Here is a 27,766-nt window from a genome sequence, read left to right on the forward strand (position 1 = left end):
TCAGCGCCCTTGCCCATGCACTTTCACCTTTATCCTGCTTGACTGCCTGACAGTTCACTTTTTTGTCATTTGACAATGGCCCTTAACTTTCCACCTCCCGATTGCTGTTCCAGATCACGCCAACTGCCCATTGGGTAGACGGTTAGTAACATGATGACACAATATGCGTTCTGTTGGCTAACTTGCCCACAACATATTAGCCTACTTGCAACAGTGGGCTAATATGCCTACTGTTGGTACAGAACTTACCCACTAGCAGCGGGAGTTATACATGCCAAAGGCTGCTTCCTCCCATGATTGAGCCGGGGCCCTCTGTATGTTAGCCTGATGTAATAACCACTACACCTCGGACACAGCTGATGCCTCCTAATGAGCCGGCCAGTGGGGAGGCAGGAGCCGACCGAGTGACCTCGACATACCAGCTCTTGTGTAGTGGGTCCACCTCAAGTGCAGGCTGACCAGTCGGTCAGCAACGGCGTCCCAGCTATTGACGGCATTTTTGGGAACCACGGGGGCTGCAGCTCAAGTGGTAGAGCGCTCGCTTAGCATGTGAGAGGTACGGGGATCGATACCCCGCAGCTCCAAGTCGTATCTTTAGGTTTCCGCACACCCCTAGAGAGGTGCCCCTGGTAAGCGAGCGGGTGGTTCACGTGGTTTAGGTCACAGTCCCCTTGCCATTTACCAAGGGGGCGATTACATCTCCCACACAGTCGGTTTTCCACATCTTTTGTCACAGAAACAGTTTTATGGCTTTTTTTCATGGCAAAAACTTAAACGATTTCAGCCTTCCGGCAAATGAACTCGAACGATTAAAAAAGTGCGGATAACCTAGCATGGGGTGGACTAAAAGTTCAAAAAACCATTTCTTTCAAAAAGCATTCCTCTGTAGACCACCTGCCGAGTTTGTTGTGCTTCCCCTTCTTAACTTATCCCCCTCCCCACACGGACGTCTCTATCGACATGTTAACACTAAAATGTACTACTTAGAGCTGCGGGGTATCGATCCCCGTACCTCTCACATTCTATGCGAGCGCTCTACCACTTGAGCTACAGCCCGTTGGTTTTGAGATATGACGTCAAAAGTTGGTGCGTTATGACTAACCGAATAATCAAGTTTGACTCAAGACAAGTTTGAGAGCTGGTCAAGTCGAGGTCAGTCGGTCGACCCCTGTCTCCCGACCAGCCGGCTCATCAGGAGCCGTCAGCTGTTTCCGTGTGTAGTGGTTATCACATCCGCCTAACACGCGGAAGGCCCCCGGTTCGATCCCGGGCGGAAACATGGTTTAGGTTGCATGAACACTACCGTTGTTGTCTGAGACGGATGATGATTGTGTAAGACAATGAGGTTCTGTTTACAACACACAGATAAGCTCAGAAAGTAATCCACCCGCCTGCTCCATGAACAGTCGACGCGATCCAGGGTAGCAATCGAAGGGCGCAAACTTAAGGGACATGGTCAAACGCGACAAACATTCAAGAGGCAAGACGTGCAAGAATATATAGGTCAAACCCAAGAATCAAATGCCCTGCATTACGTAAAGCTCAAAAACCGGAAGGGGTAGAAGCTACCCGCAAAGATGTTTCTTATACTTTTAAATATTGACCGCAACGCCTGAATTGTTCTCAAAGCTATCACCGAGTGTGTACGCAGTGAATAGTAGGATGAATACACTTAGTTTCCCATGGGGCCCGGTGAGCATAGCTATACCGCGAGTCGCATTAAAGCTTACAAAAGTTCGTAGGGCGCATTCCAGTGTTGCGTACGATAAAGGCGGCAAAATTAGACATCGCATCGCATCATCTCTTTCTCAATTTCACGGTGTGCTTGGAAGTCTGAAGCGTCACAAGTGTCCCTGCTCTATAAGCAAGCACAGGTTTTTAACCATCAAGCCTTTCTTTTGACCCTACATCCCATTAAAACAGAGACCTTTTTAAAGATTAAGCCAAAATCTTTCAGAATGAGTGAATTTTTTACATTGGTGCTCATACTAGGCATCGATTTTTGTCCTTGTTATGCTTTTTCGTATTAAGCAGTGGTTGAGAAACCCCGCCAACGATCGTGTTATTTCAGGTCAACTCCATAACTTGGTGGCAAAAGTGTAACGGGCCGCAAGGCGGGATACAGTCCGACCTGCAATCTGAATTCACCTGACCTCGTGCGACTGATGTCACTGGCCGCAGACTATACCTGCCGAGGACGATTAGCGAGCGTCAAAGGCAACTCGAACTCACCACGGCATGGGAGAGTGGATCGGAATGTAGGCGCTCTAAATAACTGGCCTGAGATGGGCAGATCAGTTCCAGTATGCCACTTAATTGGGTAATGTGATATGGGACAAGGCGCCCTCCACACAGCGTCGTGGCTGCGTGAATGACGCCGTGTATCTGGAGTAAGCGTCTGCGCAGAAGGCCAAGACTTAATTTTAAAGGTGTTTATGTCAGCTTACTGGACGTTTAGATTTGATTTCCATTTTTAAGTTGCATTTGATGCATTTTGTCATGCGCCTTTATCAAGCCTCTGATAATGATGTTTATGTTATTTGGCATATTCCATTTGGCGGGTTGCCAATAGGCACATGTAGCAGTGCTATATCCCCATTTGCATTTCTAGGGTACCTCTCCAGTGCTGTGTGAAAACCCAAGGCTACGATGTGAAGCCGCGGGGTGTCGCTCCCGTACCTCTCACGTGCTAAGCGTGCGCTCCACCACTTGAGCTCGGTGGTTTTCAAATATGACGTCGATGGTTGGGACGCCATGGCTAACCGATTGGCCAGGTTTCACTTTTTTTGGACCCACCCCCTAAGAACTGGACATGTCGAGGTCAGTCGGTCGGCTCCTGTCTCCCGAACGGCCGGCTTATCAGGACGAACAAAATGTTTCCGTGGTGCAGTGGTCATCACATCCGCCTAACACGCGGAAAGGCGCCGGTTCGATCCCGGACGCAAATGTTTGTTTAGGTGGTAGAAACGCTACGGTTGTTGTGTATGGTCAACATAAAGTTAGTCACCAGTAGACAGATTAGGTTAGCACACATCTTTGTGATAAGGTCAAACGCAAGAAGTAAATATCCTGCATTACGTTAAGGTCAAAAACTGGGAAGGGCGAAAGCTATTTGCAAATTCATTTCTTATATTTCTAAATATCGGCTGCAACGCCTGAATTGTTCTTAAAGCTAGCACCGAGTATGTATGCAGTGAATGGTAGGATGACTACACTTAGTTTCACATGGGGCCTGCTGCGGATAGCCCACACCGCGCGTCGCAGTACATATCACAAAAGTTCGTAGGGCGCATTTCAGAGTTAAGCACGATAAAGGCGCCAAAATTAGACCTCTTTGCCCAAGTTGTTCAAAAATGTGGTTTCAACCCTCAAAGTTCCAATTTCCAACCCATTCCTTTTTTAATTTCACGGTGTGCTGGGAGGTCTGAAGCGTCGCAAGTGTCCCTCTTCTACCAGCGAGTACGGGTTTTTAACCATGAAACCCTTCTTATGATCCTACTTACCATTAAAACAGAGACCTTTTTATGATTTAACCAGAATCTTTCAGAATGGATGAATGTTTTACATTGGTGCTCATACTTAACATTGATTTTTGTGCCTGTCATGCCTTGTTGTGTCAAGCAGTGTTTGAGAAACGCCGTCACCGATCGCACAAATTCATATCAACCACATAACTTGGTGTTAAAAGCGTAACGTGCCGCAGGGCGGGATACAGTCCGACCTGCAATCTGAATTTGCCCGACCTAGTGCACCCGTTACCACTGGACACAGGTCATATCTGTCAAGGACAATAAGGCAGCGCCAAAAGCAACTCGAACTCACCACGCCATGGGAGGTCGGATCGGAACGTAGGCGCTCTAAATAACTGGGCTGAGATGGGCAGATCAGTTCCAGTGTGCCACTAAATTGGATAATGTGATATGGGACAAGGCGCCCTTCACATAGCGTCGTGGCTGCGTGAAGGGCGCCGTGTATCTGGAGTAAGCGTCGGCGCAGTTGGCCAATAGTTATTTTTAACGTGTCGATGTTCATGTTAAAGGCTATAATGTGGAGCTGCAGGGTATCGATCCCCGTACCTCTCACATGCTAAGCGAGCGCTCTGCCACTTGAGCTACAGCCCCAGTGGTTTTCAAATATGATATCCATAACTGGAACGCCATGGCTAACCGATTGGTCAGGCTTCCCTTGTGGTGGACCCGCCCCCGAAGAACTGGGCATGTCGAGGTCATTCGGTCGGCTCCCGTCTCTTGAACGGCCGGCCCATCAGGAACAATTATCTGTTTCCGTGGTGTAGTGGTTATCACATTCGCCCAACACGCGGAGGCCCCCCGGTTCAGTCCCGGGCATAAACGTTTTTTAGCTGGTAGAAACGCTAGTTAGTCATCAGCAGACGGATAACGCCAGCATACATCTCCCGTTTTCAATCACGTTTTGTGTTACATAATGCAAAAAGTTGGGCATGCCTAACATTACAGGTACATTACAGGTACACGTATAATCGATTAACCTGACAATAGCGCCATACCCGAGCTTCTGAATAGAAGTGAACAGCTCAAACTCATGGATAACTATAAAGGACGCGACGAGAAAGGACTAAAACACGAACAAAACGATATTTGCTTCAGCAAAGTTGTCCAGCACTACTACCGCCACCTCTCGGCAAGTTGAAGTAAGAATGGCTTCATTGTCAGCCATCAAGACGATATGCAATTGCACACGGTACTAGCCGCACTGAATTGGTTGGTAGAACATTTCCCTGGAATGCCTATCAGCTTAAGGCTACCATGCATTGACTTCGCACTCGCCGATCTTTTGTCATTGGACTTCATGTCATGGGCTAGCCTGGAAGACAAAGTCCTCAAGGACAAGGCAGCAAACCATCAAGAGCCCATGGCCGCATTCAAACTTGAGACGAGCCGGATCACCACCGACCAGACAGGCAGGACAACTGACCATCTGCAGCAGGTTCAGCTGTTGCGCTTTCTGAACCGCCAGGAGACCACCTGTAGCATCTTTTGTAGACCCAATTTGACGGATGAGGTACCTCTGATTACCATCAACAGGAGAAATGCCCATCAGTCTAATCAGCCAAGAAGTAAGAATTCCCACCAGCCCATAGGACTGTTCAAGCTAGCGTTCAGTACTCGCCCGACCTGTCGTCACTGGACTTCACGCGATCAACAGGAATGCACATCAGCTTAAGCTTGGGTACTGGGGTTCTAGCCCCCCCCCCCCCCCCCGCTCATCCTGGAAAGTGTGCATTGTGACGCTCTTGCATGCAACGCTTAAATGGATGATGCGTGTTCGTGAATGTTGGCGCCAGGTTTTCTCTGATACATGTCTCGTTGAGGATGACAGCATATTGTACGTTCGTCTGCCTCTTGTCAAGGTTGTGACTCATTTCAGTCTGCCCATGCGCGTTTGACTTTTATTCTGTTTGACTGCTTGCCAGTTGAATTTTTGTTCTTTGACTATGGCCCATGACTTTCCACCACCTGATTATTGTCGTAGATCGCGCCAACTGCTTATGGGGTAGCCAGTTGATAACATGCTAACATAAGATGTCTGCTGCTGACCAACTTAGAACAGAACTTACGTCATAACCGCAGCAGTTCTACATACCAAATGATGCTTCCTCTCAGGATGCGACTGGAGGCCTACCGCGTATCAGTCAGATGTAATATCCACTACATCTCGAAAACAGCTGATGCTTCCTGATGAGCCGGCCGGTCGGGAGACATGAGCCGACCGACTGACCTCGATATGATCAGCTCTACGGGAACGGGCCCACCTCAAGTGGAGGCTGACCAGTCGGTCAGGTATGGCGTCCCAACTATTGACGGCATTTTTGAGAATTACCGGGGCTGTAGCTCAAGTGGTAGAGCGCTCGCTTAGCATGTGAGAGGTACGGGGATCGATACCTCGTAGCTCCAAACTTGACTTTCCACCATCTAATTATTGTCCTAGATCGCGCCAACTGCTCATGGGGTATCCAGCTGATAGCATGCAAACACCAGATGCCTGCTGCTGACTAACTTAGAACAGAACTCACGTCATAACCGCAGCAGTTCTACATACTAAATGATGCTTCCTCCCGGGATGTAGCTGGGGGCCTATCAGCCGTGTCAGCCGTACCGCGCATCAGCCGGATGTAATAGCCACCACATCTCGAAAATAGCTGATGCCTCTTGATGAGCCGGCCGGTCGGGAGACAGGAGCCGACCGACTGACCTCGACATGACCAGCTCTTAGGGATCGGGCCCACCTCAAGTGAAGGCTGACCAGTCGGTCAGGCATGGCGTCCCAACTATTGACGGCATTAGTGAGAACTACCGGGGCTGTAGCTCAAGTGGTAGAGCGCTCGCTTAGCATGTGAGAGGTACGGGGATCGATACCTCGTAGCTCCAAATCGTGGCTCTTGGTTTTCACATACTCTTGGAGAGGTACCCCACAAATCCAAATAGGGATATACCGCTGCTTCACGTACCCATTGGCAACCCGCCAAACGGAATGCGCCAAAATGGATAAACGCAGAAGTTAGGTTCTTGGTAAACGCACATGATGAAGTGTATCAGCTGCACGTTAAAAGTAGAAATCGAATCTAAACGTCCAGTAAGCTGACGCAGCCACGTTAAAAATAACTCTTCGGCCGGCCGTGCAGAGGCTTACCTGGGACCAAACCCTGGATTCACGGCGCTCCTTACTCAGCTAGGACGCTGTGTGGAGGGCGCCTTGTCTCATACCACATTATCCAATGTAGTTGCATGCTGGAACTCATCTACCCATCTCAGTGTGATAGAGCAGGGCCCACTCCCTTCCAAGCATGGCTCTCTCTTGCAAAGTAAGGCTTTCAGCTTCCCAATTTTTACGTACTTGCATCCGTGTGTGGTTGTGTTGGTTCGACGACAAAAGTGTGGATGGAAACAGCGCATTAGCCTACACACATTTGCAACTGTTCGGTTGGAAATGTATCTGTATGTTGCAGCAGGGCGCGCTACACCTTGTGTTTTTTCATGCAATCTCCGCGACCCTTAAGCAGGGTGGAGTTTCGATGTTGTTTATTGCTACCGTAATGAGCTATCATTATCATTACGCTATTATTGTTTTTCTCCGAGCAAAGAAAACTATTGGAAATGTCCAAGTCATATCGTAGTTGCGGAGTGAACATGCATCATATATCGGCTTGCGAAACTTTTACCTCTCTTTACTGATACATTTTGAGTTCCATATTCTGGGAAGGATGGTACATCGACTATGGCGCAGCAAATGGTGAAGGTTTCGTGGTGTTCGGTGCCATAGGCTTGGAGCATGGGGTTGTTTGTAACCAATTTTGGTGGTTTGGACTGAATTTTGGTGCCCTTGACTTATCCCAAGATCACCGTATTCCGGGAAGAATAGGATATCGACACTGAAATTTTGAGTTCCATAACCTGACTGGAATCTTGAGTGAAACCTGAGAGAAACCAGAAACTGGAATTTTGAGTGAAACCTGACGAATCGGTTAGCCGTGGCGTCCCAACTATTGACGTCATATTTGAGAACCACCGGGGCTGTAGCTCAAGTGGTAGGGCGCTCGCTTAGCATGTGAGAGGTACGGGGATCGATACCCCGCAGCTCCAAATAGTTAACTTCAGTGCTTTGGATAACAAATGTTTGTGAGTAGTTTTAACGGCTGCCGTCCCCTGCAAATTCAAATTGTGATCCTGTAAGTACACCTATCCAAGCATACGTTGCCTCTTTCACACGAGGCATGTGTGTGTGCACTGGCCCATGTCGCCTCTGGGCAGTCTCTGCCCTCTCCACCATCCGTGGCCTTTTTGCACATGATTCCTTGAAGTCAAGGGCTGTGTATCATTGCTTACTAACTTGGGCTTAGGTGGAGAAATTGTTAGCTGTCGTTGGTTTATGGGTACGTGAAAATTTGCGTACACGTCAAAAGTTTACGTACTTGTAATGCATGTCTATCATTTTCGGTCACAGCGTTATGGCTCCCTTTTCGGCCATGTGTTTTTGCAAGGGATACGAAGTGATGAATTTAACAAGACACCCATCCTTAATGACATGCTCACAACTCTCGTTCTGGAGATGCGGGGCATCGATTACCGTTTTCCTACCTCTCGCGTGCTAAGCGAGTGCTCTACCACCGGAGCAGCATCCCCGGTTGAAGTTTACATTTACATTTTAAATGACTTCCTGCTACGCTCGTGTCCATTTGACTTCTATGACTATTGGCTCCCTTGACTTTTTGCAAACGGCTTTTACCCTTCCGATTTTCTGGCAGCAAAGTTATTGGGGCGTTACCGTCTTGCATATGACTTTCATGCTATCACACTTCTTGCCATTTGAATTTTCGCTATAGGATCGTTAGCCAACATCGAGCCAACTGTTCATAGGGGCAACCGGGCGACCACATCCCAAGCTGAAATGTCGTCTGTTCACTGACCTTGTGAAATGTCGACTGTTCACACCGACATGTGACCTTCAAAAACTCTCCTCCAAACTAGCCTTCCCATTCTCGCGGGCGTGTGGCTCAGAAACTGGAGTGGTTCAGGTTTTAAGGAAGGAGAGATGTGAACTACACCAAATGATCTTTAATATGGCTATTTCGTAAGTTTTTCAGTGCATTGGCAAGGAGCATAATTCACATAGATAAGACAGTAGTATTAACCTTATTCCTCGGCAAAAAACTGTAGAATGAAGACATAGTTGGGTTGATATTGCGGCAACATGCCTCTATCCAAACAATAGCAGAAGTCTTCTGCTCCTGTTTCGATAACGGTATGTTGCCAAAATATCAACCGAACTATATCTTCATTCCACTGCTTTTCTCCAAGGAATAATGATAATACTTAACTTGAGTTCGAAAAGACTGCTCTAGTTAATACAATTTCTCTTAGTCTTAGTCTCTTGCTAGGATGACATAATACCAATGTGACCTTGAACAACTCTCCTCCTTCCTAGTCTTCCCATTTTCGCGGGCGTGTAGCTCAGATTGATAATTTGGGCGTGCAGCTCAGATATTACAAGAGTCTTATCTAGATGGCTATTTCAGTTAATCACTTATTCATATGGGCTGCTTGAAACCCCCCACTTCTGGACTAATTAGACTGGTAGACATTTCTCCTGCTGATCATAGTCAGATAACGTGTCCATCAAATAGCGACTACCAAATATGCTCCAGGTGGTCTCCTGGCGTTTCAGGAAGCACAACAGCTGAACCTCCTTCAGATGGTCAGTTGTCCCGTCTGTCTGGCCGGTGGTGATGCGGCTAATCTCAAGTTTGAATGCGGCCATGGGCTCTTGCATGTTCGCTGGCTCGTCCAGGAGGAATTTGACCCCAAGGTCTAGCACACAGCAAGTCCACTGGCGAAAGGTCAGGCGTGTAGGAAGTAGCACGATGACCTTACGCTGATGGGTATTACAGAGAAATGTCCCTCCAACCAATCCAGAGTAGACCGTGCCGTGAACGGTGCCATACCGTATTGGTAGAATCATTCCTTCTTGAATTTGCCGACAGGTGGCGGTAGCAGTGCTGGACGTGTTTGCTGTGGTAAACACCGTTATTGCACGTGTTTTTGGCTGTTTCTAGCTGTGTTCTTCAATATTTTTCCGTGAGTCAAAGCTGTTTCCTTTTATTCACATGCTCACTTATGACACTACTCCTAGGTCAAGGCATTGCACGTTCTATTTCTGTATTGATTAGTAGTCGTGCCCAATTTATTGCATTGTGTAACACAAAACAAATAAAACAACCGTGATCTCATCCTGACCAAATCTGTATATTGTTGACTGTCTTCATGTTGGCCTTACACAACAACCATAGCGTTTCTACAAACTAAACGATGTTTCCGCCCGGGATCGAACCGGGGGCCTTCCGCGTGTTAGGCGGATGTGATAACCACTACACCACGGAAACAGCTGATTGCTCCTGATGAGCCGGCCGTTCGGGAGACAGGAGCCGACCGGCTGACCTCGACATGTCCAGTTCTTCGGGGCGGGTCCACCACAAGTGAAACCTGACCAATCGGTTAGCCATGGCGTCCCAACTATTGACGTCATATTTGAAAGCCACCGGGGCTGTAGCTCAAGTGGTAGAGCGCTCGCTTAGCATGTGAGAGGTACGGGGATCGATATCCCGCAGCTCCACGTCGTAACCTTTGATTTTCACACACCGCGAGAGGTATCCTACAAATCCAAGATGGGGATATAGCTCTGCTACATGTGCCCATTGGCAACCCGCCGTATGGAATATGCCAAATAAGATAAACATCGATGTCAGATGCTTGGTAAAGGCGCATGATAAAACGCATCACTTGCACTCTAAAAATGGAAAGTAGAATATAAACGTTAGTAAGCTGACATAAATACGTTAAAAATAACTCAACCAACTGGGCAGATGCTCACTCCAGATACACGGCGCCCTTCACGCAGCCACGACGGTGTGTGGAGGGCGCCTTGTCCCATATCACATTATCCAATTTAGTTGCCTGCTGGAACTGCTCTGCCAACCTCAGGTCAGTTATTAGAGCGCCTACATTGCGAACCACTCTCCCATGGTGCGGTGGGTTCGCGTCGATTTTGGCGCTCGCTAATTGTCGTTGACAGGTATAGTCTGCAGCCAGTGACATCAGTCGCGCTAAGTCAAGTGAATTCAGATTGCAGGTCAGACTGTATCCCGCATTGCGGTACGTTACACTTTTGCTACCAAGCCATGAAGTTGGCCTGAAATGGCACAATCGGTGGCGGGGTTTCTCGACCACTGCTTAACATAAAAAAGCATAGCAAGGACAAAAATCCATGCTTACTATGAGCACCAATATGAAAAATTGATCCATTCTGAAACATTCTGGCTAAATCTTTAAAAAGGTCTCTGTTTTAATGGGAAGTAGGACCATAAGAAGAGTTTCATAGTTAAAAGCCTGTGCTCGCTGGTAGAAGAGGGATACTTGCGACGCTTCAGACTTCCCACCACACCGTGAAATTGAAAAGGGAATGATGTCATGCGATGGAAATTGGAACTTTGAGGGTTGCAACAACATTTTTGAACTATTTGGGCAAAGAGGTTTATTTTGCCGCCTTTATCGTACGCAACATTGAAATGCGCCCTACGAACTTTTGTAAGATTTAATGCGACGCGCGGTGTAGCTGTCCGCAGCGTGCCTCACGTGAAACTAAATGCATTCATCCTGCCATTCACTGCATACATACTCGGTGTTAGCTTTAAGAACAACTCAGGCGTTGCAGTCAATATTCAAAAACATAAGAAATATATTTGCACGTCGCTTCTTCCCTTTCGCGGTGTTGACCTTTACGTGATGCAGTACACTGACTTCTGGCGTTTCACTTTTATGAAATCGCACGTCTTGCCTCTCGCATTTTTCGCATTTGATTATTCCCCCGGAATTTCCGCCCTTCGATTGCTTCCTAGATCGCGTCAAATGTTCATGGGACAGACGGGTGATAACGTGCTGAGCTTATCTGTCTGTTGTTAACTGACATCATGTCTGTATTACACAACAACTGTATCGTTCCCACAACCTACGTTTACGTTTTACTACAACCTACATTACAACGACGTTTCCACCCGGGATCGAACCGGGGCCTTCCACCTGTTAGGCGGATGCGACAACCACTACACCACGGAAACAGCTAACGGCGCCTGATGAGCAGCAGACAGGAGCCGACCGACTGACCTCGACTTGACCAGCTCTTCGGGAGCGGGTCCACCTCAAGTGAAGGCTGACTAATCGGTCAGCCATGGCGTCCCAACTACTGACGTCATGTTGGAGTACTACCGGAGCTGTAGCCCAAGTGGTAGAGCGCTCGCTTCGAGTGTGATAGCTACGAGGGTCAATACTCCGCAGCTTCAGAACGTGGGTTTTTGGGTTTATAAGACTGGGAATGTTTGACATTAGAAAATATTAAAGTAAGCATGAGATAGGATGAAACAAACTCACTTAAACCTCTTGGTATACTTTTGGGTAGAAAAGGCCACTCGAGACAACACCATGTCCCTTTTTAGTAAATATGCCCCTCGACATCATTATCTATTTATGTCATCATACCTGGCACAGCGTGAGTTAGACCCAGTTGGCAGCCGTCATATCTGAAAATCATGCTCACGAACGCCAGAGATGAACGACTTGATTATTTTATTGCTTTTTTCTGTAATCGGCGCATTGAGAGTGGAATCACGGTATTTGACTGACGTTACTTCGACCCCATAAACATTAAGGTGACCTTGAAATGCTCTTCTCCAAAATAGTCTTTCCATTTGCACAGGCGTGTGCATCAGAATTAGAGGGATTAGATTTGAAGAAAAGAGGACTGTGAACTACACCAAATGATCTTCAAAATGGCTGTTTAGGTTACCTATCTCCGCCCCAGAAACGATAACAGTCCCTTCAATATGTGATAAGTGATGACAAGTACACAACGGAAACAGCGGGCGCCTTCTGATGAGCCGGCCGGTCGGAAGGCAGGGGCTGACCGACTGACCTTGACATAACCAGCTCTTCGGGAGCGTGTCCACCTTAAGTACAACCTCATTATTCGGTTAGCCATAACGTCCCAACTTTTGACGTCATATCTCAAAACCACCGGGGCTGTAGCTCAAGTGGTAGAGCGCTCGCTTAGCATGTGAGAGGTACGGGGATCGATACCCCGCAGCTCCAAATAGTGCATTTTAACGTTAACATGTCGACAGAGACGTCGGGATGGGGAGGGGATAAGTTAAGAAGTGGAAGCAGAACTAACTCGGCGGATGGTCTACAGAGGGATGCTTTTTTGAAAGAAGTTCTTGTCCACTCCATGCCAGGTTTTCTCCACTTCTTGAATTGGTTTGAATTCATTTGCCGGAAGGCTGAAATCGTTTAAGTTGTTGCCATTAAAAATGTCATAAAAAGGCTTCTGTCAACAAAAAAAAAACGTGGAAAGCGGACTGCACGGGAGATATATATGCCTCTTGGCAAATGGCAAGGGGCCAGTTACCCGCTCGCTTACCCGGGGCACCTCTCCAGGGGTGTACGAAAACCTAAAGACACGTATTGGAGCTGCGGGGTATCGATCCCCGTGCCTCTCACATGCTAAGCGAGCGCTCTACCACTTGAGCTACAGCCCCGGTATTTCTCAAAAATGCCGTCAATAGCTGGGACGCCATGGCTGACCGACTGGTCAATCTGCACTTGAGGTGGACCCACTACAAAAGAGCTGGTCATGTCGAGGTCATTCGGTCGAGTCCTGTCGCCCGACTGGCAGGCTCATAAGAAGGCATCAGCTGTGTCCGAGGTGTAGTGGTTATTACATCCGGCTGACATACGGAGGGCCCCCACCCCCGCTCAATCCCGGGAGGAAGCAGCCTATGGCATGTAGAACTGCTGCGGTGGTTATTGGGCAAGTTCTGTACCAAGTTAGTCAACAACAGGCATATTGTATCACTATGTTGCTAGCCGTTTACCCAATGGACAGTTGGCGTGATCTGAAACAACAACCGGGAGGTGGAAAGTTAAGTGCCATTGTCAAATGACAAAAAAGCCAGCTGTTAGGCAGTCAAAGAGGATATAAGTCAAACGCGCATGGGCAAAACTGAAAGAGTACAGTGCCAAGAGGCCAACAAATGAAAGTGAGTTTCGAAAAGTTACCTGAGCTAGAAGTTAAAGGAGACAAAAGTCAAGTGGACATGTGGGATGTTATCTTACAACAATGTCCCTCCAAACGTAAATGAAGGTCCGTTGCCCCATCAAGGAGACAGGGGTAAACGGCCAATGAAATCTGTTGACAGTCCCATGCTCTGAGCCTTTTGCACCGAATGACATGAAACCTTCAGCGTTCGATGCCACTTGGTCGATAACCTATCCTTTCCAAACAATAGTGACCTTTAGTTATGTGAAAAATTACCAAATATATAAAACATGAAAGAAAATACGTTGCCAGACCACCCAACATCCGATCCTTTGGCACTGATGACCATGAAACCTTCGCCAGCTGATGCGTCACGGTCGATATCCTATTCTTCCCAGAATATGCTGATCTTGGGCTAAGTCAAGGGCACCAAAATTCAGCCCAAACCACTAAAATTGGTTGCGAACAGCCCCATGCTGCAAGCCTTTTGCACCGAGCACCACGAAACGTTCACCATTTGTTGCGCCATAGTCGATAAACCATCCTTTCCAGAATATGGAGCTCATAATGTATTAGTAAAGAGAGGTAAAACTTTCGCAGGCCGATATGTGATCCATATTTGCTCCGCAACTACGATATGACTTGGACAGTTCGAAAAGTTTACTTTTCTCAGAGAAAAATAACAACACAAATAACATATTGATAATAGTAATTCATTAGGGAAGCAATAAATGACATCCAAACTCAGCGCTGCTCGAGGATCGTGGAGTTTGCATACTCCTTTCTGATCTGCACCACCACCGTTTATGGTGCGACTTGAAGCGCAACTACGAACTTTTGCGCCGACGAACATTTCAAGAAAAAACACAAGGCGCAGCGCGCACCATTGCTGCAGCATACACATTTATTTCCAACCGAACAGTTGCAAAGGTGTTTACGCTAATGCACTATTTCCATGCACAATTTTGTCGTCGAACCAACGCTACCACACAGGGATGCAAGTACGTAAAAATTGGGAAGGTGAAAGGCATACTTGGAAGAGAGAGCCATGCTTGAAAGGGGGTGGGCCCTGCTCTCTCACACTGAGATGGGCAGATGAGTTCCAGCATGCAACTAAATTGGATAATGTTGTATGAGACAAGGCGCCCTCTACACAGCGTCCTGGCTGAGTAGAGAGCGACGTGGATCCAGGGTTTGGTCCCGAGTAAGGCTGTGCACGGCCGGCCAAGAGTTATTTTTAACGTGGGTGCGTCAGCTTACTGGACGTTTAGATTCGATTTATACTTTTAGCGTGCATCTGATGCATTTCATCATGTGCATTTACCAAAAACCTAACTTCTGTGTTTATCCATTAATGTATTCTGTGTGGCGGGTTGCTAATGGGTACGTGAAGCAGCGCTATATCCCCATTTGGATTTGTAAGGTACCTCTCCAAGAGTATATGAAAACCAAGACCTACGATCTGGAGCTGCAGGGTATCGATCCCCGTACCTCTCACATGCTAAGCGAACGCTCTACCACTTGAGCTACAGCCCCGGTAATTCTCAAAAATGCCGTCAACAGTTGGGACGCCATGCCTGACGGACCGGTCAGCCTCCACTTGAGGTGGGCCCGCTCCCGGAGAGCTGATCATGTCGAGGTCAGTCGGTCGGCTCATGTCTCCCGACCGGCCGGGTCATCAAGAGGCATCAGCTGTTTTCGAGATATAGTGGTTGTTACATCCGACTGATACACGGTAGGCCCCCATTCACATCCTGGGAGGAAGCATCATTTAATATGTAGAACTGCTGCGGTTATGACGTAAGTTCTTTTCTAAGTTAGTCAGCAGCAGGCATCTTATGTTAGCATGTCATCAACTGGCTACCCCATAAGCAGTTGGCGCGATCTAGGACAATAATCAGATGGTGGAAAGTCAAGGGCAATTGTCAAAGAACAAACATTCAACTGGCAAGGAGTCAAACAGGATAAAAGTCGAACGTGCATGGGCAAAATGAAATGAGCCACAACATTGACAAGAAGCAAACAAATGCACAATATGCTGTCATCCTCAACGAGACATGTATCAGGAAAAAAACCTGGCGTCGACATGCCCTAACATACATCATGAATTTAGACGTTAGATGAAAGAGCGTCACAATACACACTTTCCAGGATGAGGGGAGGCATAAAACCCCAATAGCTAAGCTTAAGCTGATGTGCATTCCTGGTGATCGCATGAAGTCCAGCGGCGACAGGTCGAGGGAGTACTTAGCATTAGTTTGGACATTCCTATGGGCTGGTGGGAATTCTTACTTCTTAGCTGATTAGAAGGATGGACATATCTCCTGCTGGTGGTTGTCTGAGATACCCCATCCGTCAAATAGTGATTGCCAAAGACGCTCCACGTGGTGTCCTGGCGTTCACACGTCGTCCTCCTGGGTTCAGGAAGCGCATTAGCTGAATATGCTTCAGATAGTCGGATGTCCTGTCTGTCTGGTCGGTGGTGATGCGGCTCATCTCATGTTTGAATGCGGCCGTGGTCTCTTGCATGTTCGCTTGTTTGTCGAGGAGGACTTTGTCCTCAAGGTCTAGCACACAGCAAGTCCACCGGCGAAAGGCCAGGCGTGTAAGAAGTAGCACGATGACCATACGCTGATGGGCATTACAGGAAAATGTCCCTGCAACCAATCCAGTGTAGCCCGTGCCGTGAACGATGCCATACCGTATTGGTAGAGTCATTCTTCCTTCAACTCGCCGAGAGGTGGCGGCAGCAGTGCTGGACGTGTTTGCTGAGGTAAACATCGTTATTGCACGCGTTTTTGGCTGTTTCTAGTTGTGTTCTTCAATATTTTTCCGTGAGTCAAAGCTGTTTCCTTTTATTCACATGCTCACTTATGACACTACTCCTAGGTCAATGGATTACAGGTTTTATTTCCGTATTAATTAGTAGTCGTGCCCAATTGATTGCATTATGTAGCATAAAACATAAATAAAACAAAGGTGACCTCACCCTGACCTAATCTGTATGTTGTTAACTGTCTTCATGCTGGCCTTACACAACAACCAAAGGGTTTCTACAAAACGATGTTTCCGCCCGGGATCGAACCGGGGGCCTTCCGCGTGTTAGGCGGATGTGAGAACAACTACACTACACTACGTCGAGGAGTATATTTGCCAAAAAGGGACATGGTGTTGTCTAGAGCAGTCTTTTTACCTAAAAGCATACCAACAGGTATAAGTGAGTTTCTTTCATCTTATCCCACGCTTACTTAAATATTTTCTAATGTAAAGCATTCCCTGTCTTTTAAACCCAAAAAATCACGTTCTGAATCTGCGGGGTATCGACCCTCGTACCTACCACACGCGAAGCGAGCACTCTACCACTTGGGCTACAGCTCCGGTAGTACTCCGGCATGACGTCAGTAGTTGGGACGTAATAGCCGACCGACTGGCCAGCCTTCACTTCAGGAGCGCCCGCTCCCGGAGAGCTGGTCAAGTCGAGGTCAGTCGGACGGCTCCTGTCCCCCGACCAGCCGGGTCATTAAGAGCCTTCAGCTGTTTCCGTGGTGTAGTGGTTATCACATCCGCCTGACACGCGGAAGGCTCCCGGTTCGATCCCTGGCGGAAACATCGTTTAGGTTGTAGGAACGCTGCCGTCGTTGTCTAAGACGGATGATGATCGTGTAATACAATGAGGTCAGTTAACAACAGACAGATAGGCTAAGAAAGTAATCCACCCGCCTGCTCCATGAACAGTCCACGCAATCAAGGATAGCAATCAAAGCGCGCAAATTTGAGGGACATGGTCAAACGCGAAAAAGATTTAAGAGGCAAGGCGTGCAAGAAAATAAAAGTTAAACGCAGGAAGCAAATGTCCTGCATCACGTCAAGCTCAAAAAGGGGAAAATGTAGAAGCTACTTGCAAAGATGCTTCTTACACTTTTAAATATTGACTGCAACGCCTGAACTGTTCTCAAAGCTATCACCGAACGTGAATGCAGTGAATAGTAGGATGAATGCACTTAGTTTCCCATGGGGCCCGCTGAGCATAACTATACCGCGCGTCGCATAAAATCTTACAAAAGTTCGTAGGGCGCATTTCAGTGATGCGTACGATAAAGGCGGAAAAGTTAGACCTCTTTGCCCAAGTAGTTCAAAAATGTTATTTCAACCCTTAAAGTTCCAATTTCCATTACATCCCATCATTTCCTTCCCAATTTCACGGTGTGCTTGGAAGTCTGAAGCGTCGCAAGTGTACCTGTTCTATAAGCAAGCACAGGTTTTTAACCATCAAATCTTTCTTATGACCCTACATCAGATTAAAACAGAGACCTTTTTAAAGATTTAGCCAGAATCTTTCAGAATGAGTGAATTTTTTACATTGGTGCTCATACTAAGCATCAATCTTTGTCCTTGTTATGCTTTTTCGTGTTAAGCAGTGGTTGAGAAACCCCGCCAACGATCTTGTCATTTCAGGTCAACTACATAACTTGGTGGCAAAAGTGCAACGGGCCGCAAGGCGGGATGCAGTCTGACCTGCAATCTGAATTCACCTGACCTAGCGCGACTGATGTCACTGGCTGCAGACTATACCCGTGAAGAACAATTAGCTAGCGCCAAAAGATACTCGAACCCACCACGGCATGGGAGAGTGGATCGGACTGTAGGCGCTCTAAATAACTGGCCTGAGATGGGCAGATCAGTTCCAGTATGCAACTAAATTGGATAATGTGATGTGGGACAAGGCGCCCTCCACACAGCGTCGTGGCTGCGTGAAGGGCGCCGTGCATCTGGAGTAAGCGTCTGCCCAGTTGGCCAAGAGTTATTTTTAACGCGTTTATGTCAGCTTACAAAACGTTTAGATTCGACTTCTATTTTTAGGGTGCAACTGATGCGTTTTATCACGTGCCTTTATCAGGCATCTGACTTCGATGTTTATCTTATTTGGCATATGGCATTCCGTTTGGCGGGTTGCCAATGGGCACATGTAGCAGCGCTATATCCTCATTTGGATCGGTAGGATACCTCTCCAGGGGTGAGCTAAAACAAAAGGCTACGGTGTGGAGCTGCGGGGTATCGATCCCCGTACCTCTCACATGCTAAGCGAGCGCTCTACCACTTGAGCTGCAGCCTCGGTGGATCTCAAATGTGCCGTCAATAGCTGGGACGCCATAGCTGACCGACTTGTTAGCTTGTATTTGAGGTGAACCCACTACAAAAGAGCTGGTATGTCGAGGTCAGTCGGTCGGCTCCTATCTCCCGACTGGCCGGCTCATGAGGGGACATCAGCTGTGTCTGAGGTGTAGTGGTTATTACATCCGGCTGACATACGGAGGGCCCCCGGCTCAACCCCGGGAGGAAGCAGCCTTTGCCATGTAGAACTGCTGCGGTGTTTTTTGGACAAGTTCTGTACCAAGTCAGTCAATAGTGGGCATATTGTACCACCATGTTACTAGCCGTCTACCCAATGTGCAGTTGGCGTAATCTGGAACAGCAACTGGGAGGTGAAAAGTTAAGGGGCATTGTCAAATTGCAAAAAAGTCAACTGTTAGGCAGTCAAAGAGGATAAAAGTCAAACGCGCATGGGCAAAACTGAAAGAGTCAAGTGCCAAGAGGCCAAAAGAATGAAAGTAAATTTCGAAAAGTCACCTGAGCTAAAAGTCAAAGGAGGCAGAAGTCAAGTGGACATGTGGGATGATATTATACAACATTGTACCTCCTAACTTGAATGAACGTCCGTTGCCCCACCATGGAGACGGGACTAAACGGCCAACGAAATCTGTTGACAGTCCCATGCTCTGAGCCTTTTGCACCGAATGACATGAAACCTTCAGCGTTCGATGCCAATTCGTTGATAACTTATCCTTTCCACACAATGGTGACCTTTATTTCGGTGAAAGATAACCAAATATATAAAACATGAAAGGAAATATGTTGTCAGACCACCCACCTTCCGAGCCTTTGGCACTGATTACCATGAAACCTTCACCAATTGATGGGCTATAGTCGATATCCTATTCTTCCCAGAATGTGGTGACCTTGGGTTAAGTCAAGGGCACCAAAATTCAGCCAAAATCACCAAAATTGGTTGCGAACAGCCCCATGCTGCAAGCCTTTTGCACCGAGCACCACGAAACGTTCACCATTTGTTGCGCCATAGTCGATATACCATCCTTTCCAGAATATGGAGCTCATAATGTATTAGTAAAGAGAGGTAAAACTTTCGCAGGCCGATATGTGATCCATATTTGCTCCGCAACTACGATATGACTTGGACAGTTCGAAAAGTTTACTTTTCTCAGAGAAAAATAACAACACAAATAACATATTGATAATAGTAATTCATTAGGGAAGCAATAAATGACATCCAAACTCAGCGCTGCTCGAGGATCGTGGAGTTTGCATACTCCTTTCTGATCTGCACCACCACCGTTTATGGTGCGACTTGAAGCGCAACTACGAACTTTTGCGCCGACGAACATTTCAAGAAAAAACACAAGGCGCAGCGCGCACCATTGCTGCAGCATACACATTTATTTCCAACCGAACAGTTGCAAAGGTGTTTACGCTAATGCACTATTTCCATGCACAATTTTGTCGTCGAACCAACGCTACCACACAGGGATGCAAGTACGTAAAAATTGGGAAGGTGAAAGGCATACTTGGAAGAGAGAGCCATGCTTGAAAGGGGGTGGGCCCTGCTCTCTCACACTGAGATGGGCAGATGAGTTCCAGCATGCAACTAAATTGGATAATGTTGTATGAGACAAGGCGCCCTCTACACAGCGTCCTGGCTGAGTAGAGAGCGACGTGGATCCAGGGTTTGGTCCCGAGTAAGGCTGTGCACGGCCGGCCAAGAGTTATTTTTAACGTGGGTGCGTCAGCTTACTGGACGTTTAGATTCGATTTATACTTTTAGCGTGCATCTGATGCATTTCATCATGTGCATTTACCAAAAACCTAACTTCTGTGTTTATCCATTAATGTATTCTGTGTGGCGGGTTGCTAATGGGTACGTGAAGCAGCGCTATATCCCCATTTGGATTTGTAAGGTACCTCTCCAAGAGTATATGAAAACCAAGACCTACGATCTGGAGCTGCAGGGTATCGATCCCCGTACCTCTCACATGCTAAGCGAACGCTCTACCACTTGAGCTACAGCCCCGGTAATTCTCAAAAATGCCGTCAACAGTTGGGACGCCATGCCTGACGGACCGGTCAGCCTCCACTTGAGGTGGGCCCACTCCCGGAGGGCTGATCATGTCGAGGTCAGTCGGTCGGCTCATGTCTCCCGACCGGCCGGCTCCTCAGGAGGCATCGGCTGTTTTCGAGATATAGTGGCTATTACATCCGGCTGATACGCGGTAGACCCCCAGCCACATGCTGGGAGGAAGTATCATTTAGTATGTAGAACTGGTGCGGTTATGACGTAAGTTCTGTTCTAAGTCATAGCAGGCATATTATGTTAGCATGTTGTCAACTGGCTACCCCATAAGCAGCTGGCGCGATCTAGGACAACAATCAGGTGGTGGAAAGTCATGGGCCATTGTCAAAGAACAAAAATTCAACTAGCAAGCAGTCAAACAGGATAAAAGTCAAACGTGCATGGGCAAACTGAACTGAGTCACATCCTTGACAAGAAGCAGACAAATGTACAATATGCTGTCATACTCATCGAGACATGCATCAGAGAAAACCTGGCGCCAACATTCACGAACACACATCATGCATTTAAGCGTTAGATGCAAGAGCGTCGCAATACACACATTCCAGGATGAGGGGGGGGGGGGGATGCTAGAACCCCAGAGCCCAAGCTTAATCTTATGTGCATTCCTGTCGATCGCGTGAAGTCCAGTGACGACAGGTCGGGCGAGTACTGAACGTTAGTTTGAACAGTCCTATGAGCTGGTGGGAATTCTTACTTCTTGGCTGATTAGACTGATGGGCATTTCTCCTGTTGATGGTAATCAGAGGTACCCCATTCGTCAAATTGGGACTACAAAAGATGCTCCAGGTGGTCTCCTGGCGGTTCAGAAAGCGCAACAGCTGAACCTGTTGCAGATGGTCAGTTGTCCTGCCTGTCTGGTCGGTGGTGATTCGGCTCGTCTCAGGTTTGAATGCGGCCATGGGCTCTTGATGGTTTGCTGCCTTGTCCTTGAGGACATTGTCTTCCAGGCTAGCTCATGCCATGAAGTCCAATGGCAAAAGATCGGGCGAGTGCGAAGTCAATGCATGGCAGCCTTAAGCTGATAGGCATTCCAGGGAAATGTTCCTCCAACCAATTCAGTGCAGCTAGTACCGTGTGCAATTACATATCGTCTTGATGGCTGACAATGAAGCCATTCTTGCTTCAACTTGCCGAGAGGTGGCGGTAGTAGTGCTGGACGACTTTGCTAAAGCAAATATCGTTTTGTTCGTGTTTTGATCCTTTCTCGTCGCGTCCTTGCATAGCTGTCCATGGGTTTAGGCTGTTCACTTCTATTCAGAAGCTCGGGTATGACACTAATGTCAGGTTAATCGATTATACGTGTTGCTCCCGTAATGTTAGGCATGTCCAACTTTTTGCATCATGTAACACAAAACGTGATTGAAAACGGGAGATGTATGCTGGCGTTATCTGTCTGCTGATGACTAACTAGCGTTTCTACCAGCTAAAAAGCGTTTATGCACGGGACTGAACCGGGGGGCCTCCGCGTGTTGGGCGAATGTGATAACCACTACACCACGGAAACAGCCGATTGCTCCTGATGAGCTGGCCGTTCGGGAGACAGGAGCCGACCGACTGACCTCGACATGTCCAGTTCTTCGGGGGCGGGTCAACCACAAGTGAAGCCCGACCAATCGGGTAGCCATGGCGTTCCAGCTATGGACATCATATTTGAAAACCACCGGGGCTGTAGCTCAAGTGGTAGAGCGCTCGCTTAGCATGTGAGAGGTACAGGGATCGATACCCTGCAGCTCCACATTGTAGCCTTTAACATCAACATCAGCACGTTAAAAATAACTATTGGCCAACTGCACAGACGCTTACTTCCAGACACACGGCGCCCTTCACGCAGCCACGACGCTGTGTGGGGGGCGCCTTGTCCCACATCACATTATCCAATTTAGTGGCACACTGGAACTGATCTGCCCATCTCAGGCCAGTTATTTAGAGCGCCTACATTCCGATCCGACCTCCCATGGCGTGGTGAGTTCGAGTTGCTTTTAGCCCTGCCTTATTGTCCTTGACAGATATGACCTGTGTCCAGTGGTAACGGGTGCACTAGGTCAGGTGAATTCAGATTGCAGGTCGGACTTTATCCCGCCCTGCGGCACGTTGCGCTTTTAACACCAAGTTATGTAGTTGATATGAAATTGTACGATCGGTGACCGTGTTTCTCAAACACTGCTTGACACAACAAGGCATGACAGGCACAAAAATCGGTGCTTAGTATGAGCACCAATGTGAAAAAATTCATCCATTCTGAAATATTCTGGCTAAATCTTTAAGCACGTCTCTGTTTTAATGGGAAGTAGTATCGTAGGAAGAGTTTCATGGTTAAAAACCTGCGTTCGCTGGTAGAAGAGGGACACTTGCGACGCTTCAGGCTTCCCAGCACACCGTGAAAATGAAAAGTGAGTGGGATGGAAATTGGAACTTTGAGGGTGCAAAACAGCATTTTTGAACTTCTTGGGCAAAGAGGTCTAATTCTGCCGTCTTTATCGTGCGCAACACTGAAATGCGCCCTACGAACTTTTGTAAGATTTAATGCGACTCGCGGTGTAGCTATCCGCAGCATGCCCCATGTGAAACTAAGTGTAGTCATCCTACCATTCACTGGAGAGATATTCGGTGCTAGCTTTAAAGACAATTCAGGCGTTGCAGTGAAAATTGAAAAGGATAAGAAACATATTTGCAAATAGCGTCTGGCCTTTCCAGTTTTTGACTTTAACATACTGCAGGACATTGACTTCTTGCGGTTGACTTTTATCATATCGCACGCCTTACCTCTTGAATTTTTTCGCATTTGACTATGGCCCTCAAATTTGCGCCCTTCGGGTGCTATCCTAGATCGCGTCAGCTGTTCATGGGGCTGATGGGTGATAACGCTCTGAGTTCACCTCTCTGTTGTTAACTGAACTCATGTCCGTCTTACACAACAACCGTAGCGTTTCTACAACCTAAACGATGTTTCCGCCCGGGACCGAACCGGGGGCCTTCCGCGTGTTAGGCGGATGTGATAACCACTACACCACGGAAACAGCTGACGGCTACTGATGAGCCGGCTGGTCGGGAGACAGGGGCCAACCGACTGACCTCGACTTGACCAGCTCTCCGAGAGCGGGTCCACCTCAAGTGAGGACTGACCAGTCGGTCAGCCATGGCGTCCCAACTATTGACATCATGTTGGACTACTGCCGGAGCTGTACCCCGAGTGGTAGAACGCTCGCTTCGCGTGTGATATGTACGAGGGTCGATGACCGCAGCTCATGAACGTGAGTTTTGGGGTTTATATGACAGGGAATGTTTTACATTAGAAAATATTCAAGTAAGCGTGGGAAAAGATGAAAGAAACTCCTTAAAGCTATTGGTATACTTTAAGATAGAAAAGACTGCTCTAGACAACACCATGTCCCTTTTAAGTAAATATGCTTCTCGACAGCATTATCTTTTTACGTCATCATACCTGCCACAGCGTGATTGAGACCCAAACGTCAGCCGTCATATCTGAAAATCACGCTCACGAACGCCAGAGATGAACGATTTGATTGTTTTATTCTTTTTTGACTTGATCGCTGTATTGGGTGTGGAATCACGGTAATTGAATGACGTTATTTTGACGCCAAAAGTACCAAGGTGACCTTGAAATACTCTGCTCCAAAATAGTCCTCCCACTCACACGGGCGTGTGGATCAGAAACTAAAGCGATTAGATTTGAAGAAGCGACGGCTGTGAACTACACCAAATGATCTTCAAAATGCCTGTTTCGGTTTCATCCCCCGCCCTAGAAACGACAACAGTCCTTTCAATATGTGTGATGAGTGATGACAACTACACCACGGAAACAGCGGGCGCTTCCTGATGAGCCGGCCGGTCGGGAGGCAGGGGCTGACCGACTGACCTCGACATGACCAGGTCTTCGGGAGGGTGTCCACCTCAAGTCAAACCTGATTTTTCGGTTAGCCATGACGTCCTAACTTTTGACGTCATATACCAAAACCACTGGGGATGTAGCTCAAGTGGTAGAGCGCTCGCTTAGCATGTGAGAGGTACGGGGATCGATACCCCGCAGCTCCAAATCGTACGGTTTAGCGTTAACATGTCGACAGAGACGTCGGGATGGGGAGGAGGAAAAGTTAGGAAGGGGAAGCGCTACAAACACGGCGGATGATCTACGGAGGGATGCTTTTTTGAAATAAATGCTTTTTTGAACTTCTTGTCCACTCTATGCCAGGTTATCTCCACTACTTCGATTGGTTCGAGTTCATTTGCTGGGAGGCTGAAATCGTTAAAGCTTTTGGATTCCAAAATGTCATAAAATGTTTCTGTCAAAACAATATCGAAAACGGACTGCGCGGGAGATATATTTGCTCCCTTGACAAATGGCAAGGGACCAGTTATCCGCTCAGTACCCCAGGCACCTCTTCAGGGGGATGCAAAGACCCAAAGACACGACTTGGAGCTGCGGGGTATCGATCCACGTACCTCTCACATGCTAAGCGAGCGCTCTACCACTTGAGCTACAGCCCCGGTGGTTCTCAAAAATGCCGTCAATAGCTGGGACGCTGTGGCTGACCGACTGGTCAGCCTGCACTTGAGGTGGACCCACAACAAAAGAGCTGGTACGTCGAGGTCAGTCGGTCGGCTCCTGTCTCCCGACTGGCCGGCTCATTAGGAGGCGTCAGCTGTGTCCGAGGTGTAGTGGTTATTACATCCGGCTGACATACGGAGGACCCCGGCTCACTCCCGGGAGGAAGCAGCCTTTGGCATGTAGAACTGCTGCAGTGGTTGTTGGGCAAGTTCTGTACCAAGCTAGTCAACAGTACGCATATTGTGTCACCATGTTACTAGCCGTCTGTCCAATGGGCAGTTGGCGTGATCTGGAACAACAATCGGGAGGTGGGACGTTAAGGGGCATGGTGAAGTGACAAAAAAAGTAAACTGCCAGGCAGTCAAGCAGGATAAATGTTAAACGCACGTGGACAAAACTGAAATGAGTCAAGGGTCAAGAGGCCAAGATAATGCAAACAAATTTCGAAAAGTCATCTGAGCTAGAAGTTAAAGGAGACAAAAGTCAAGTGGACATGTGGGATGATATTATGTAACAATGTCCCTCCCAACTTGAATGAACGCCCGTTGTCCCATCATGGGGACGGAACTTAACGGCCAATCAAACCGGTTGAAAGCCCAATGCTCTGAGTCTATTGCATCGAATGATATGAAACCCTCAGCGTTCGATGCCGCTTGGTCGATAACCTATTCTTTCCAGACAATTGTGACATCTAGTTCGGTGAAAGAGTACCAAATGCATAAAAAATAAAAGAAAATATGTTGCCAGACCACCCAACCTCCGAGCCTTTGGCACTGATGACCGTGAAATCTTCACCAATTGATGCGCCATAGTCGATATCCTATTCTTCCCAGAATATGGTGATCTTGGGTTAAGTCAAGGGCACCAAAATTCAGCCAAAATCACCAAAATTGGTTACACACAACCACATGCTCCAAGCCTATGGCACCGAACACCACGAAACCTTCATCATTCGTTGCGCCATAGTCGATATACCATCCTTTCCAGAATATGGAGCTCATGTTTTGTCAGTAAAGAGGATGAAAGTTTCACAAGCCGATATTTGATGCATATTTATTCCGCAGCTACGACATGACTTGAACAGTTCCAAATGTTTACTTTGCTCAGAGAAAAATAATAACGCGAGTAACATAATTATAGTAATAACACACTACGGCAGCAATAAATAACATCCAAACCCCGCCCTGCTTGAGGATCGTGAGTTTACATACTCCTTTCTGATCTGAACCACCACCGTTTATGATGCGGCTCTAAGCGCAACTTCGAACTTTCGCGCCGACGAACATTTTAGATAACAAACGCAAGGTGCAGCGCGCACTCTGCTGCAACATACACATACATTTCCAACCGAACAGTCGCAAAGGTGTTAACGCTCATGCACTACTTCCATGCACACTTTTGTCGTCGAACCAACGCTACCACACAGGGATGCAAGTACATAAAAATTGGGAAGGTGAAAGCCTTACTTTGCAAGAGAGAGCCATGCTTGGAAGGGAGTGGGCCCTGCTCCCTCACACTAAGATGAGCAGATGAGTTGCAGCATGCAACTAAATTGGATAATGTGATATGAGACAAGGCGTCCGCCATACGGTGTTCGGCTTTGGAGAGAGCGCCGTGGATCCAGGATTTGGTCCCGAGTAAGCCTCTTCACGGCCGGCCAAGAGTTATTTTTAACGTGGCTGCGTCAGCTTTTATTTCTACTTTAAGCGTGCATCTGATGCATTTCATCGTGGGATTTGCCAAGAACCTAACATCCGTGTTAATCCATTTTGGCTATTCCGTTTGGTGGGCTGCCAATGGGTACATGAAGCAGCGCTATATCCCCATTTGAATTTGTAAGGTACCTCTCCAAGAGTGTATGAAAACAAAGAGGTACGATCTGGAGCTGCGGGGTATCAATCCCCGTACCTCTCACATGCTAAGCGAGCGCTCTACCACTTGAGCTACAGCCCCGGTAATTCTCAAATATGACGTCAATAGTTGGGACGCCATGCCTGACCAATTGGTCAGCCTTCAGTTGAGGTGGACCCGCTCCCGGAGAGCTGATCATGTCGAGGTCAGTCGGTCGGCTCATGTCTCCCAACCAGCCGGCTCATCAGGAGCAATCAGCTGTTTCCGTGGTGTAGTGGTTATCACATCCGCCTAACACGCGGAAGGCCCCCGGTTCGATCCCGGGCGGAAACATCGTTTAGGTCGTAGGAACGTCTTGGTTGTTGTGTGAGACGGACATCAGGTCAATTGACAACAGGCAGATAAGCTCAGAGCATTATCACCCGTCTGCCACATGAACAGTTGACGCGGTCTAGGATTGAAATCGAAGGGCGGAAATTTGAGCGACGTAGTCAAATTAGAAAAAATTCAAGAGGCAAGAC

At 47.7% G+C, this 27,766-nt stretch overlaps 4 non-coding genes across 4 annotated transcripts; 2 read left to right on the forward strand and 2 right to left on the reverse strand.

The window, feature by feature from the left end:
- Positions 1–9,843: 9,843 nt before the first annotated feature.
- Positions 9,844–9,916, reverse strand: TRNAV-AAC (transfer RNA valine (anticodon AAC)). Its single transcript has one exon. It is a non-coding gene; the product is annotated as a tRNA-Val (tRNA).
- Positions 9,917–13,047: 3,131 nt separating this feature from the next.
- On the reverse strand, positions 13,048–13,120 carry TRNAA-AGC (transfer RNA alanine (anticodon AGC)). The gene has a single exon. It is a non-coding gene; the product is annotated as a tRNA-Ala (tRNA).
- Positions 13,121–17,156: 4,036 nt separating this feature from the next.
- Positions 17,157–17,229, forward strand: TRNAV-GAC (transfer RNA valine (anticodon GAC)). Its single transcript has one exon. It is a non-coding gene; the product is annotated as a tRNA-Val (tRNA).
- Positions 17,230–27,505: 10,276 nt separating this feature from the next.
- TRNAV-AAC (transfer RNA valine (anticodon AAC)) lies at positions 27,506–27,578 on the forward strand. Its single transcript has one exon. It is a non-coding gene; the product is annotated as a tRNA-Val (tRNA).
- The last annotated feature ends 188 nt before the right edge of the window (positions 27,579–27,766 follow it).

This window comes from Pollicipes pollicipes, unplaced genomic scaffold (assembly GCF_011947565.3).
Source record: "Pollicipes pollicipes isolate AB1234 unplaced genomic scaffold, Ppol_2.1 Scaffold_3087;HRSCAF=3621_pilon_pilon_pilon, whole genome shotgun sequence".
Classification (NCBI taxonomy): Eukaryota; Metazoa; Arthropoda; class Thecostraca; order Pollicipedomorpha; family Pollicipedidae; genus Pollicipes; species Pollicipes pollicipes.